The sequence below is a fragment of the Rhinolophus hipposideros genome (genome assembly GCF_964194185.1).
Source record: "Rhinolophus hipposideros genome assembly, chromosome: 6".
NCBI classification, from domain to species: Eukaryota; Metazoa; Chordata; class Mammalia; order Chiroptera; family Rhinolophidae; genus Rhinolophus; species Rhinolophus hipposideros.
Window position 1 is genome coordinate 25,109,121 of NC_138052.1, and position 14,252 is coordinate 25,123,372.

Genomic DNA, 14,252 nt, shown 5'->3' on the forward strand with positions numbered 1-14,252 from the left:
CAGTCATTTCTTCTGTGTCATACATTCTTTTTAACCAGGCTATTTTCTCTTACATTGTCCCCTTTCTTGTTTTCTGCTTTTCTTCCTAATATCATCATCCTCCTCAAATTCATTCCTCCAGCCCTCACTCTGAGAACTCTCTTCACCTCCAAAGCATTGTTACCTACCTACATCATCCATTGTCCATTTATGCATGATACAAATACATAAGGAATACTTACCATGATAGACACTGAGCAGGAAATGAAGACAGTTTTACCAGGATAACAATCAACCCCTAGGACCTGGGAACCTTATTCAGTTCTGTTATCTACCTTCCTGCCTGCTCTGGGAATGTTCACATTCCTCAATCTCACTCTCACTTCCCCTCTTTCTGTCTCTAGCCCCTCCTCTTCTCGCTGGTATTGGCAAGTCAGCCTCTCTGTTACAGGTATTCTGTTAGTCCATCCATCTGATTGAGGAATCCCTGCTCTTCTTTTCTTTCCCGTTCTCAAAGACACAAGTACAACACTTTAGGACAGGTCCATGGCTGGGAGTAGACGAGACATAGGTGCGGGCACGTGGGCACTAAAACTGCTTTTCTACCTGTTCTCCATGAACTGAAAGTCAATATACACTTCTTGAAAGTAGTCTTCCCTTTATCACTTTTGTTCACTTATTCATTCATTTAATTCATTAATTCAAAGGTAAAAGAAATTACCCTTGCCCTAATGGAATTTTTATCTAATCAATTTCAGTCGCTGTGCTTGGACATCAAAACAGAATAAATTTACTCACAGGATGAAAAGACAAAGTAATACTTTACTGCAATTTGTTTTTTGTTTTTTTTTCCTTTTGAACAGTTTTTTGGTAGTCATTTCACATCCTAGAAAATTCTACTCTCAAACGCATCTCTTCTCTGATTAGAGCACAACTCTGTCCGCTTGGCTCCCTGTTTACCCATCTTTTCCCATTTTTCTTTCATTTCCAACTACCATTCCAGACCATAAATGTTTCCCTGGTACTGAACTTTGAGTCATCAGAAAGGGATTCCATTCACTCTCCTGGTGCTACATTTTCTCTTTAGGGTCCGACATGCCCCACCCACCCCAGAGATAGGCATTTACGGGTAGTTTCCATACCGTGCTATATTTTTCTAATTAGTGGGAAAGGGGAAATAAAATGCATGCCCTGTTCTTCTGACCTCACTCTCCATTCACATCACACTGAAAATATCTAATTCCTAGAGTGCCAGACTCATAAAGTAATGTATACTTCCCTGGCAATCCCAAGAATTTACCCCTCATCTTAGCAGAGGAAGGCCCATTTTATCCAACCAGCGCCACCTTTTTGCTATTCTCTCCATGAGATTCCTATCCAATGCCCTATAATAGGCTAGGTAGGCCTAGAAACAGGTGGCTACATAGGGAAAGGAAATGTTCACTGTCCCACTCTAGGAATTTCTGATCCCAAAGTACTTTTATCCAGGAAATGATAATATGGGAGAAAACAGGTATGTGGTTGTGTGTGGGATTGTGGGAGATGGAAATAGTGGGGGTTGGAGGGAGTTGGCCAGAGAGATACATTTTCTTCATCACGAGGCAGCCACCTGAAAAACACCAGCTAATTAGCAGTCTGTAGCCACAAAACACAGCAGTTTAGTACAAGAAGTGAACAATACTTTACCTAATTGAAACTACAGAGCAGACTTAGGTAGATTGCATGCAATTACACAGATTGGAAGTCAGCCAGGACACTGAGGTTAACAACACCTTCTCTCTCAAAAAGCACCACGGGAACTTTAATAACCACAAGTGGTAAGGGCTGTCATCCTGCAGCCCATCCAAAAGGCCTCACCTCTCACAACCCAGAAGAGCTTAATGTTGTCAACTAATTGACTGGAAAAAAAGAGTGCCCTCTATTGGTGCTGTGTGACCAATTCACCATTCTCAGGAACCAGGCTTTGAACCACTAAAGTGGAGGGGGGATTCAAATAATGGAAGACATCCAGGGGGTCAAGTGGTGGACAATGGGGACTATAAGGGCTCTTCTGCCTTCTCATCACATGGTTAGCACTACTGCCACCTAAGCATTGCAGAAAGTTCAGGTTTTCTCAAACTTTAATGTGCTTACAAATCAAATTGCCTCGGTATGCTGTTTAAGGTGGAGATTCTGCTTCAGGTGGTCTAGGATGAGGACTAAGATTCCACACAGAGAACAAGCTCCCAGGTTCTGGTTGTCAGGGAACCACATTTTTCAGGAGGCAGTTCTTACAAGGAAGAGGGAAGACGTTCTCTGTGAACCAAGGGAGCAAGGCTGGGCAAAGAGAAAGAGAACTGTAAAATGAGATTTAACACCCAGAATAATCAGATTCACTTTAATTTGATCCAGGAACAAAAGGAAGCAGAAACATGGAGAGTCCAAAATAATAAATAATACAAGCCACTCCTAAAATCCACTCTTAAAATGGCTTTTTCTGTTGGGTTGGGGGTGGGGTTGGGGGGAAAGCACAGAATTTGGTCCCTGAACATTTTTTATAGATGAGATGCCAACTCTTAACAGTGGTAGTATTCTCACTCATCGGTTAGTGTTGTGGCAGAGACACACCAGCCCACAGCCTTCTGCGATGACCTCCCAAGAACAAAACTCTGTCGTTCAAGATGGTTAAGAGAAGACAAGATGGCAGAATGCAGACCTTTAAAGTTTGACCAATGGACAGTGAAGGGATTTCAAAGATTTGTAAAATACAATCAGGGCTGCTGAAAAACATCAAAGAACGGGCCTTTTTTTAGCTTTTTTATGCAAACTTAGTTTATTGTTGTATGTTATGGAGGTTTTCATACTAAAGCCTGCATGTACCATTAAAGGCTTAATTAATGGTTGGATTAATTATTATAGTCTTTATCTAGTTATTTCCTAAGTGCTTTTTGTACTTATATTTACATTTTTTGTGACTTCTTAATGATAGACTTCATTTTAGGTATATGGAAAGAAACACACACACTCATGTGCGTGCTTAAAAAAGTATAACCTAATTAATCCCTGGTGAAAGCGGTATTGGTTCCTATGTTCAGACATGTTATAAACTAGATAAGGCTGGAGTTTAAATATACATTTATCCTAATATATAGCTCATCAGTGTAGCTGCAAAAATGCTATTACTTGCCAAATATATATAAATTTAAGATATCATTCAAAATACATCACTCGAAATGTTCAACTATCTAAAGCCAGCACCGTGAAGTACATATGCAAGAAGAAGAATATAAGCATCAATCAATGGATCAACAGTATCTATCTATGGAGTGCCTACTCTGTCCTCCATATGACACTGGGGAGAGTTGGAAAGATTAAAAAAAAAGTATAAGGTTCTGCCTTTGCAGAGCTACTAATCTAAGGGGGGGGGGCATAGCACTTAAGAAAAAAACAGTACAGAATAATTGACTGTTAGACAGTATATACAAGGAGAAATAGACTAAAATCATTGAGAGTTCTCCAATGAAGTTAGGTTTTGAAGCACAGATGAGATTTGGGAAGCATAGGGATGTTCTACAAGTCAGTTTAAGAAACACCAAGAGAAGCCCGGATGTGGCCATGAGCAGCCTGTGCTGATCAGGGAACAAAGGAGAAGGAGAGCCCAGGTGCAGGGAGGAGGTAGGTTCTGGATGGGGCTTGGCAGAAAAGATGGAATCTGATGTCGCAGGTCATAGGGAACCAAGACAGGTTATAAGCAGTAGAAAACTGTAAGTTTTGCTTTTGTTTTTATTTTAAGTCTTTCAGTTTATCACATGGTCATATGTAAAATGGATTTGGGGATGAAGGCACTTAAGAAGGAGGCTGGAACCAAGCTGGAAATGGCAGTTGTCTCAGCATGACTAGAGAGCAATTAGTCCCACATTGGCTGTGGAGCTCCTCTCGTGGGAAGGGAGGAGTTCCTAGAGAGACATTAAAGGAAGTCAAGAGAATTTGCTGATAGGTTTGATGTTATGGGTGCATAACTGGAAAGAGTTTGAGGCGATGCCAGGATGTCCACTTTGTAGAAAATAGAGTAGAAATGTCACTCATAGAAACTGGGTCATCGATAGACTTTGAGCCCCAAGTTTGTGTCGGGCATTGTTCTAGCCACTTATGATACATCATTAAATTGAACAGAAACCCCCTTTGCCCTCATGGAGTTTACATAATAAACATAAATAAATTAATCTAATAAACGTAATAAACAAGCAAATTCTATAGCATAATGGAAGGTGCTGGCTGCTGAGGAGCTAGAGAAAAGAGGCAGGTTAGAGGAACCAAGAGTGCTGTGGGGATAATTTGCAGTAATAAATTGGGTTTTGGGGGAAGCAGGTGAGATTTGAGAAAAGATATGAGGGAGCGGAGGGAGTTCATGAAGTGGTTAGATACCTGGAGTCGAAGCATGCCAGGCAGAGAGACTATCTAGAGTCTCGGGGTCTTGGAGCTACAGCAAAGCAAGGAAGCCAGTATGGCTAAAGCCGAAGGAGGGAGGAGAGAAGAGGAGAGGTGTCACACCATTGACAAGGCCAGATCACATAGGGCCTTGGTGGCCATGGTGAGGAATTGTCTCTTGTTCTCAGTTCAAAGAAAGGGGGAGCCAGTTCTGGAGTTTGGAGCAGGAATAACATGAACTGACTTCAGTTTTAAAAGGATTACTGTGTTGAGAATACATTCAAGAAGAATAGGAAAACCAGCTGGAGAACTATGTAAATTATCCAGTCATCAATCTAATTAGAAACAATTATTTGTGGGTGGAAAGTGCCTCACACATTTGTCTGATGGATTAAGAGAATGTAAAGAACTGGATTTCAGCCCCAGCTTGGGTATAAACTTCCTGGATAACTTTAGGCCTGCACTTCACTTCTCAGCCACAGATTTATCATCTTTAACATAGGAATAATGCTTAACTTTACTGATCTTGTAGTGTGTGTGTGTTTGTGTGCGTGTGTGTCTGTGAAATCTAATGAGATAGAGTGAAAGGCAAGAATATCTACAGTTATTAGAATCTAACACAATTAGAAATTCAAGCAGAGAGTCCAGCCCAGATATTTGATATTTTCCTGAGTCCAAGAGGGATCCAAGGGAAAAAGCACTGGATTCAGGACCTAAAGACCTGTTTGTGCACTGAGTTGGTGACTCCTTAATTGAATAACACCCCTTCTTAGTGTCGGTTTTCTCTTCTGTATTAAAGGAGATTACAATACCTATACCTCGAAGTACATGTCAATAAAAACCCATTGTAAACTGTAAAGCACCAAAGAGATGAAGGCCCCCCTCCCCATAAGCTCCTACTACAACCATAGACAACTCTACTCAGCCTGCTGCAAACTTGAAATTAATCCTTTCCTCATACATAGGTTAACTGTAATTCTTTGAGGGCAGGAATCATTTCTTCCTGGAGTTTGTTACTCGCACAGGCTAGTGCAACAAGAGGCATTTAACTAATCATTTTAGCAAGCGTATAAGTGAAAGTATGATGTTAAAGGCGAAATGTAGATTTGAGCTTTAGTTTTTTAGGGGAACTACTTCAAATCATGAAAATAGATGCATCTGCCAAGAGAGTTCAGAGCCTAACGAGAATGGATGGAGTTAAACACCACTTCAGGGACAAGCACAGTCAGAATCACTACCCAGAAAAGGAAGGAGAAGTAGAAAGTCAACAGATATTTCGGAACCATCAGCATTTTACAAAAACCTGAAGAATATCATCAAATAGTATGACTCAATAAATAACTTCCACTCGAAAAGGATCCAACCAAATTTCAATTAGCTGTCATTTCACCAGTCAGAAATCTCTAATAACTACCCATTTATCTAATAACCTTGCTCTAGCACAGAGATAACACAAATTCCTAATGAGAGCTTCAAGATTCAAAAGTCCCTTGTAAATTATCAAAGGATGATAATGTTGTATTTGTTGTAATTTTAATATTAATTGTGTTGTTTGATTACTGCTAATAGACATATGATAATATAATGTGTTTTTCACCAGAGCATTGACTTAATCAGAACCTTATACTCCCCAGGCCTTCTGAGTAAAAGATGTTTACTAGGAATGAAGGAAAATTGCATATAAAACCATTTTCCCAGTCTGTTTCTTAAGTACTTACTTACCAGGCCATCTTGCAATATACCTAGCCAATAATCTCCATCTCCTCTCCAGAGCCCAGTTTTTTTTTCTGTCTTTTTAACTGACATTTTGGAATTCACCTGAAAACACCAACAATTTGCCAAGACAAAACTTGGCCTGTGGAGAAGACACCATATTCAACTCCAATCTGGAAAAAAACAATGTACTCAGTTGTGTGTGTGTTTTTTACTTTCTTTTCTTTTCATTATGATCTTAACATTTATTTTAATCATTATCACAATTTCAGGATTATAACTCAGTCCTAGGAAAACTGGCTTCTAGGCAATAAAGAGATAAGACCAGAAAGTTTACTCCCTGTGCCCTATTTCAATCTCTTCTTCCCTGTGGTACCACAAAATGAATAATGCCTTAGACATAGTTTTTGCAATGCTAATATTTGAACAGTAAAAGATACCTTAAGACCTTCATCAAGTTTTTTTAAGGCCTCATTTAATGTCAGTGTCAAGGTTCTGTGAGGAATAATTAATAAAACAAAACAAGGTCTATATGCCCATCGATTGCCCAGGGATTTATGCAGGTAACTCATTAATGCCGCAGGGGGTTCTGCATGTAAATCCCGAAGCCTCAATAGGGAAATGGGACCCAATGATTTTTTCCCCCTATAAAAAACACAAACAATGACAAGTATAAAAGAAGATAACCTGAATATCTATACAAATGGCTATATGGCTTGTAAAAGTTTTCCATTTACATCCTGTCACCTCTTCTTTTCACATGTATAAAAGATGGGACAATTATTTCGACAAACCTACCCATATAAATCAATGCAGTTTTGCTGCAGGAAGACTGGGTGTTTAAGGCATTTAATATTTCAGCATTGCCAGATTATCACCAGGATCCATTTCTCTTTGTGGTCAAGTGCATGATTAGCACTGTGACAGGATATTGGCCATTTTCGTATGAAGATCTGCAAATCCTAGTAAACAAATACCAGTTGGAAAAATTAAGAACAAGTCTGTGGACTGGAATGCACCCTACTTGTAATGGGAACAAAAAGCTGGCAATCAAATCTAAAGAAAAAGCTAAATCACAGCAGAATGACCTACTTTAAGGCATTTGCCAAAGAGGCAGTGTTTTTAGACAGCTCTTCTGAAGTAGCGTCTTTCTGTCTATGCCATCTGCAGATTTATTACTGCCTGAAAAAAAACAACCGAAAAAAAAAAAGCTCTATTTGAATGATGCTAAGTGCCTGGTCTATAGGAAAGATTCCAGTATTGTGGGCACCACACCCACACCTACTGATGTGGTCCAAGGTTTTGCTTTAGAGGCACCTAATTAAGAAACCCTGACTCATTTACATGGAGACGTTTGATCTAAATTACACTCCAAACCGCACCAAATTGGGAGCATCTGTGAATGTGAAATGTTTGTTCCCTGTGACGGCTAGAACAGGGCCAGCTCTGGACGGCACATGTTCAAGTGACGAAAAATATTTCACATGTAACGTACTTCTGAGACCCACTTTTCCACTAATAATTCATAGTGATCCTAACCAGTATCTGTACTTCCACAATTATTTCAGGCTGTGAAAAATTATGTCACTTTTTTTTTTTTCCCTACAGCTAGCAAGAGGTAGAAGACCACCAACTTTGTTTGTTGTCATTGATAAAAGCCCTTAGGTGCAGCCAATAGCAAAAAGGCAAAGCTGGGTAGTGTAGAGGCTGGTCACTGTATATATACACATCTCTTAACTGCGGATTCAGAAATACAGAGCAGAGATCTACAGGGATACATTGTCAGGATGCCTTCCTCTCATCACTGCCTTAACTTCAGTTTTCCACTTGACTTGCTGGTTTTCAGCAAAGCTTTGCCTCCCATCTCCTCCAAGGCTGTATTTGTATGTAGAAGACACAGCTTGTGAAGGTGAGGGTATTGAATGATTGAAAATCACATTCTCTGTAATTGGAGTGTCTTCAGATATAGTCCATCTCATTGCCATCAGGTAAAATGTCTAAGAACGTACATTTAAAAAAAAAAATTCTGCCGTTGAATATTGTGAACAGTCCACAGCACATAATTCTCATGAAAGAGTGTTGTATTTCAAGTACAATAAACAGTGTTTTATAGATATAGTTAACCCCACACTTTGGCACCCGACGGCCACTTTACCTTATTAGGCCATATATCACCTATGTTTCAGTGGGATTCCAAGGAAAAAGAAAGAAATTTTTGAAAATAATTCTAGATTCTCTTGTCTAAGAAAGATATTAATGCATTGATCTGATGTACTGTTTTTTGCAGTAGCTAGAATGAGATTTGAATATATTAATATTTTTAGTAGCGGAGCCCAGGGAGCCCATTTAATAACTTATGCATAGATACATAGATAGACTTCAGACAGAGGTAAGGTTTTCAGCTCTCATGTTGGTAATACTTAGAGAGATCGAATGAAAGGGGCTGTTCTCCCCACGTCTTTGTTGTGGGCATGCATTGTGACAGTATGGAGCCAGAGTTCTTCTGGTTGTCTACACAGCCTGGATTCAATAAACTGTTATATATGCATATTATGACAATGTGGTCAAGGAAACCAGCTTTTTTTACTCTACCTTCAAGAGCCTATGCAGCCTAAATCTGGTGCTTATTTTTCTTGTCCCCATTCAATATGTTAACATATTCATAATTTAATGCAGGTTATGTTCATTTTATAATTAAAATTATGGACTTAGTTGGGAAAGCCCTCAGACTAGACTGGATGAAAAATAGCTATTTTTTTTTTCTGTTTTATATTTTGTGGTTCAGTGTGAATTCTAAACCTGGATAATCCCAGACTATATTAGTTTGCTAGGACTACCATAACAAAATCCTACAGACTAGGTGATTTAAATAACAGAAATTTATTTTTTTCATATTTCTGGAGACTAAACGTCTCCAGATCAAGGCATAAGCAGGTGCGGCTTCTTCTGCGGCCGCTCTCCTTAGATTACCTTCTCTCTCTGTGCCCTCACACGGTCTTTCCTCTGTGGCCTGCATCCCTGGTGTCTCTCTGTCCCAATTTCTCTTTCTTTTAAAGATATCAGTCATATTAGGTAGGATTCAGTCTCATTTTAACTCAATTACTAAAGTTCCTGTCTCCAAATATAGTCACATTCTGAGGTACTGGGGGTTAGGGCCTCAATATATGAATTGGTGGGGGAGGATATATACAATAATTGGTGGGGGAAGATATATATAATACCTGGTGAGAGAGGATATATATACTAATTGGTGGGTGAAGATATATATATAATAATTGGTGGGGGAGGATATATATAATAATTCAGCCCATAAGACAGACGAAGGGTCTAGACATATCCATGCTGCTGACATGCTCCGTGCCAAATGTGTATTGATTTGAAACCCAAGCTAAACTAAAGTTCATATTTTAAAATCTGTAGCATTTTTCCAGTATGATTTCCAATCACTTTTCCATCAGTAAGAAACAATGAGGACTTTCTAAGGTTTAAGGGAACCAGCAGCAGCATAACTCTTCTCATACCTTCTCGCTAAACTGGAAGGAAGCCGTTACCAAGTACAGTAAGTGTTACCACAGTGCCCGCCTCAGCTCCACCCTGCCTTCAGGGACCCCTGGGCTACAGGCGTAAGTGCCTCCCCCTCCATTACTGCTGCCTTCCATTAGAAACAGATAATGCGAGAGATATCACTTTCACAATAAAACATTGCACTTACACCACACCTTTCAACTCAGCATTTCCAAATGCTTTAAAAATCATTATTATTTTTATTATTTATTTGTGGAATCCCAGCAGTCTACTCAGCACTGGGAAGTGTAGTCAAAGCCACAGAGCTATGGTCTCAGTTTCACAAATTTAAACCAATGCTCAAGTTTCCCTCTTGATGTGCCAGTAAAATATCTGAAGGTGGCTGTTTATATGTGCATGCATATGTAGAAAAAAAATGGGAAAAGAAACTTATCTGAATTACCCTGCTACTTATATAGCTGAAGAAATTTGGAAGAGAGCCATTGGATAAACTTAGAGTCATACGAAGAAAAAAGCAAAAACACAAATATAGTTTAGGACCTAAAATTCAGAAAACGGAAATGAATTGCCCTAATCAAGGGCAAGTACAAAAACACTTTTAAAAGGGTTATTAAGCAATGCAGGAAATAGAAATCAATCATGCTCTGCATATTGTTCAATGGTCATTATTTCCTGGGTCAAATCTGCTTGACATTCAATTTAATATATTCTTTCATCAAGTTGAAAGGCCCTGGAGAAACTTTCACTGGCCACCCACATTTTCCAACAGGATTGTTCCCTGGTCTACCTCATTTTCGTTTTCTGACTTTTTATCATCATTGCATATTCTGCCTTCTTCTACTGAAACAACTTTACTGCTTTAAAGGATTTCCAAGGTGGTAAATATATTTTGTCTATTCCTGTAATGCTAGAACCTAGTCCAGTCAAGGGCCTAGCACATAGTAGGTGCCCAATAAATGTCTGTGAGATGAATGAACAGCAAATTGACACAATGCAAGGCAGTCTAAAAGTACAGTTGGCCCATCCTGCTCTCTTAGCAAAGTTATAAGCTAAGACAGATTGCAACAAAGCAGAGATAGTCCAGATGCAGATTAAAAATCTAATGAAACAATGATTTAGATTGCTTTAAATCAAAGTGACCAAAAGCAAAGTGACCATATAGAAAGTCTATGTTGGAAATTATCTTGAGTAGTCCTGAATTTACCCAGGGAAGGTTTTCTGGAAGAAGCAAGTTCAGGAATTTTTATTATGGTGAGAGGGAGAAATGATAAACTGGGAAGTGTTCTAGAACATGGGGTAGGACCACGGAGGAATACTGAAGATAGAAATAGAGATCAGTAATCGGACTTAAAAGATCAGAGGCAAGGGAGCCAGGATGGTAAAGATTACTCGACATGTTCTAATAAAAAGCTTTCAAAGAAAATAAAGACCACCAGGTACTGAAAACTACTTTAAGGATATCATTATTGACATAGGAACATTGTTAGGGACATGATTGGGGCTATACTAAAGTGAGAGTCCAGAAAACGAGCGCTGCCGTTTTCCGTGAGGAGGATGTTTCTTTGGTGCCCTGTGCTTGCTGCCGGCCACCACCCTTGGCAATTCTGCATTCTCATCCCCAGGGCTGAGAGTTTAGAAAGGGCCTAGACACACACTATAATCATATGTATTTCTCAATCTACATGGAGAGTGAATCACAAAATGGCATTTCCTGTGCTTAGAGAAAAGTATGTCATATTTCTTTCTCTTTCACCATCTCAAATTGGTAATGTGGAAAGACGGCATGCCCTTCTGTATCGGGTGATTTTGACGCTTAAATATCTTGAGTACTTCAGAGAAAGGATGCTGCACAGCAGAGGAGAACACTAGTGTCTTCCGGAAATGAGTGAGCTGAGCCCCTGAGAAGTTGCTGGCCTCATCTCAAAACCCACTACATAAGAGCAGCACAGCTAGAAACAGAGTTCAAAAGTCAAAAGTGTCTGACTACCTTACATTAAATAACTACAAAAAACTTCAAATTACATGGCTCAGTCCATGCTGCTTTATTACATTTTCTATTTAGATTTCACACATTTATATTCCAAAGTGAGATGTCTCTTTAAAACTATAACTGTTGAGTTTAAAATCAGGAAGTAGTAAAGTGGCTTTACAGAGAGACACATATGGAAGGTTTTTGTTTTGGGGGCGGGAAGGAGTTGGTTTTGTTTTTAGTTCTGTGGAATTTCAGTCCAATCAACACCTAGGCCACTCCTTTTTATTAAAAAAAAAAAAAGAAGAAGAAGAAAGACTTTTTTTTCTTTTTAATGATTCAGTGTGTAGAGAATTTTTTGCAGACATCTGGGAGTTTAACCAGAGACATCCAAAAGTCAAGCAGAGGTACAGCAGCAATAGTGAGCATCTGACCTTTATTTTCATTCTCAAGAGGAAAATGGTTTATAGGTTTTTGAGGTGTTAGTGCCAGAAGGGAAGCTGCCCAATCCTCTCATTTCAAAGATGAGCAAACCTGGGACTTTCCCAGGTTATCTAGCCAGTTTGCAGGTCTTGGCACCCAGGTTTACTTTAGTGGTGGAAACAAAATGGAAATAAGCTACCTGGAATGTACTTGAGCTCCAACTGACTAATTATTCTAGATGATTAAATACAATTAGAGTTCTCAGATTTTCAGTTTTGTGTGGGGGTGATTTCATCACAAAGGTCACTTTTCTACAAAATTGTCAGTACTTGCTCATTGTCTTAGCTCTACCTGATACTTTAACCATTACTTCCATGTATGCGTATGTCACTACACAGGTGAAAGAATTATCTTCTCAACTCTACTCATGCCTCATGCATCTCCATGTGTAGGAAGGCTTGGCCTACACACACTCTTCTGTTCATATCCAAGTTCCTCTCTATGCTTTCTCCTCATCCCAGATTCTACCACTCCATCATAGGATCTGCTTCAATGTCCAGCTCCTTTAAGATGTGCTTGACCAGAGATCTAGCCTTATTCAAAGAAACCTTCACTACTCTCAACTCATAACCCTTCTTAGGATTAGCTGTGTAGGTGGACTTGACACTTACCTACAGCATAGTGATTGTGGGACAAAGGCTGTTCGTATTCTTTGACTCTTGCAGAATCCCTACCATAAATAGATATACTTTATTGAGCACTAACCAAGTTTCCTGTATTTTTCTGAATATTTAAAATGCATTATCTCAACTCAGCAACCACGTGAAATAGGTATTATCCTTTATCTAAAAACTAACATCGAGAGGGACCACATTATTTTCCTAGGTCACCAATCGAAGAATGGTGAGGCCAGTATTTGAATTCAGATCTGTCTGACTCCAGAGGCCTTAGGCTTAACTTCTATGCAAAATGCCTCCCTTCTCAGAGTAACCTGCACATAAATCCACTAAACATTTGTTCCCTGTACCAATCTTGCAAAAGGGAAAAGAATAAGAAATGCGCAATCTTGGTGCCTGTGAACAGATGTGGTCACTTATCAGAGCACAAGGAAAGCAGAAAGGTTCTCAGAAGTTAACTGTAAAGTCGATCACTGGCAGCTTATCTGGAAATGATAGACTTCCAGATAAGGGAGCGAAGGAAGCCTGGAGTGAAGGAAGGAAGCCCGGGGAGTGAAGGAAGCCTAGAGTCCGTCTTGGCAAACATTTGGAACTGTAAAGCATGCATCTTGAATATTCTACCAGCCTCATCCTGTATTTCCCCTTTGCCCTTATTTTCTTACTCATTCTAAATGTATTTTAACCTTTTTATATTGAGTGCATTTTTATATACAGTAAATGCTTTTATTTAATAAGGTAGACGTACAAATCTGCTCATCATATAGTAAAATTAACAAAGTTAAACTGGTGCGCCAATGTACAGAACAAGTTCAGCAATGTTCACTGAAAAGATAGAAATAAGGGGGCTCATGACTCCACATATAATGTCTGCAAAGCATAGGACTGTAATTATGAAGTTGTGTTTTAGGGAAGATCGGAAATGGATGAAGTTCTAGGAGGTATTTAAAGATACAGCTTGTCAGTATTAAAATCAGAAGAGTTTAAAGGCCAACGGAAAAGAAGTGAAATAGAATGAAAAAAAAATATTTTTCCACTAAACACTACAAATATCTCTGTGTTTGAAAATGATTTTGTCCTCAAATACCATAAGATTTACAAACATGTATTTTAAAACACAGAGGTGAGGGATGACTAAGACTGAAACATAGAGTTTTCTGGAAGTTTTGTGGTAAATTAATACCCAGACAAAAAAGAGAAGCTCCTTTTTATTGCAGATTCTGAAGCCACCAGATGGCATTTCTTCTATTGTCATCACCAGCCTCAGTTGTGTTTCCTAATGGAACGGGAGGCTGGGAACTACTGATCTTCTCCAGTCAGATCACATGAATATCCCCATTTTAATAAAGAAAGCCCTTGTCCAGATTTTTCCACTTGTGGTAAGGAGCAGTGACGATGAGGTGACTCTCAGTTCATGGGAACCAACTTAGTTCGGTGAATGAACCATGAAAAGGAAATCGGGAAAAGGGAACAAGTCTTCCTTACCAAATTGTCATTGCCCTCTGCTCTGTCAGTTGGGAGTCGTTGTCCAGGACAAATTCTCACCGATCTCTGAAGAATCA

At 39.2% G+C, this 14,252-nt stretch overlaps 1 protein-coding gene across 4 annotated transcripts in view; it reads left to right on the forward strand.

Moving 5' to 3' along the window:
* ARHGAP15 (Rho GTPase activating protein 15) overlaps window positions 1–14,252 on the forward strand; it is a 625,881-nt gene that overhangs the window by 566,136 nt on the left and 45,493 nt on the right. The window lies entirely within an intron of this gene.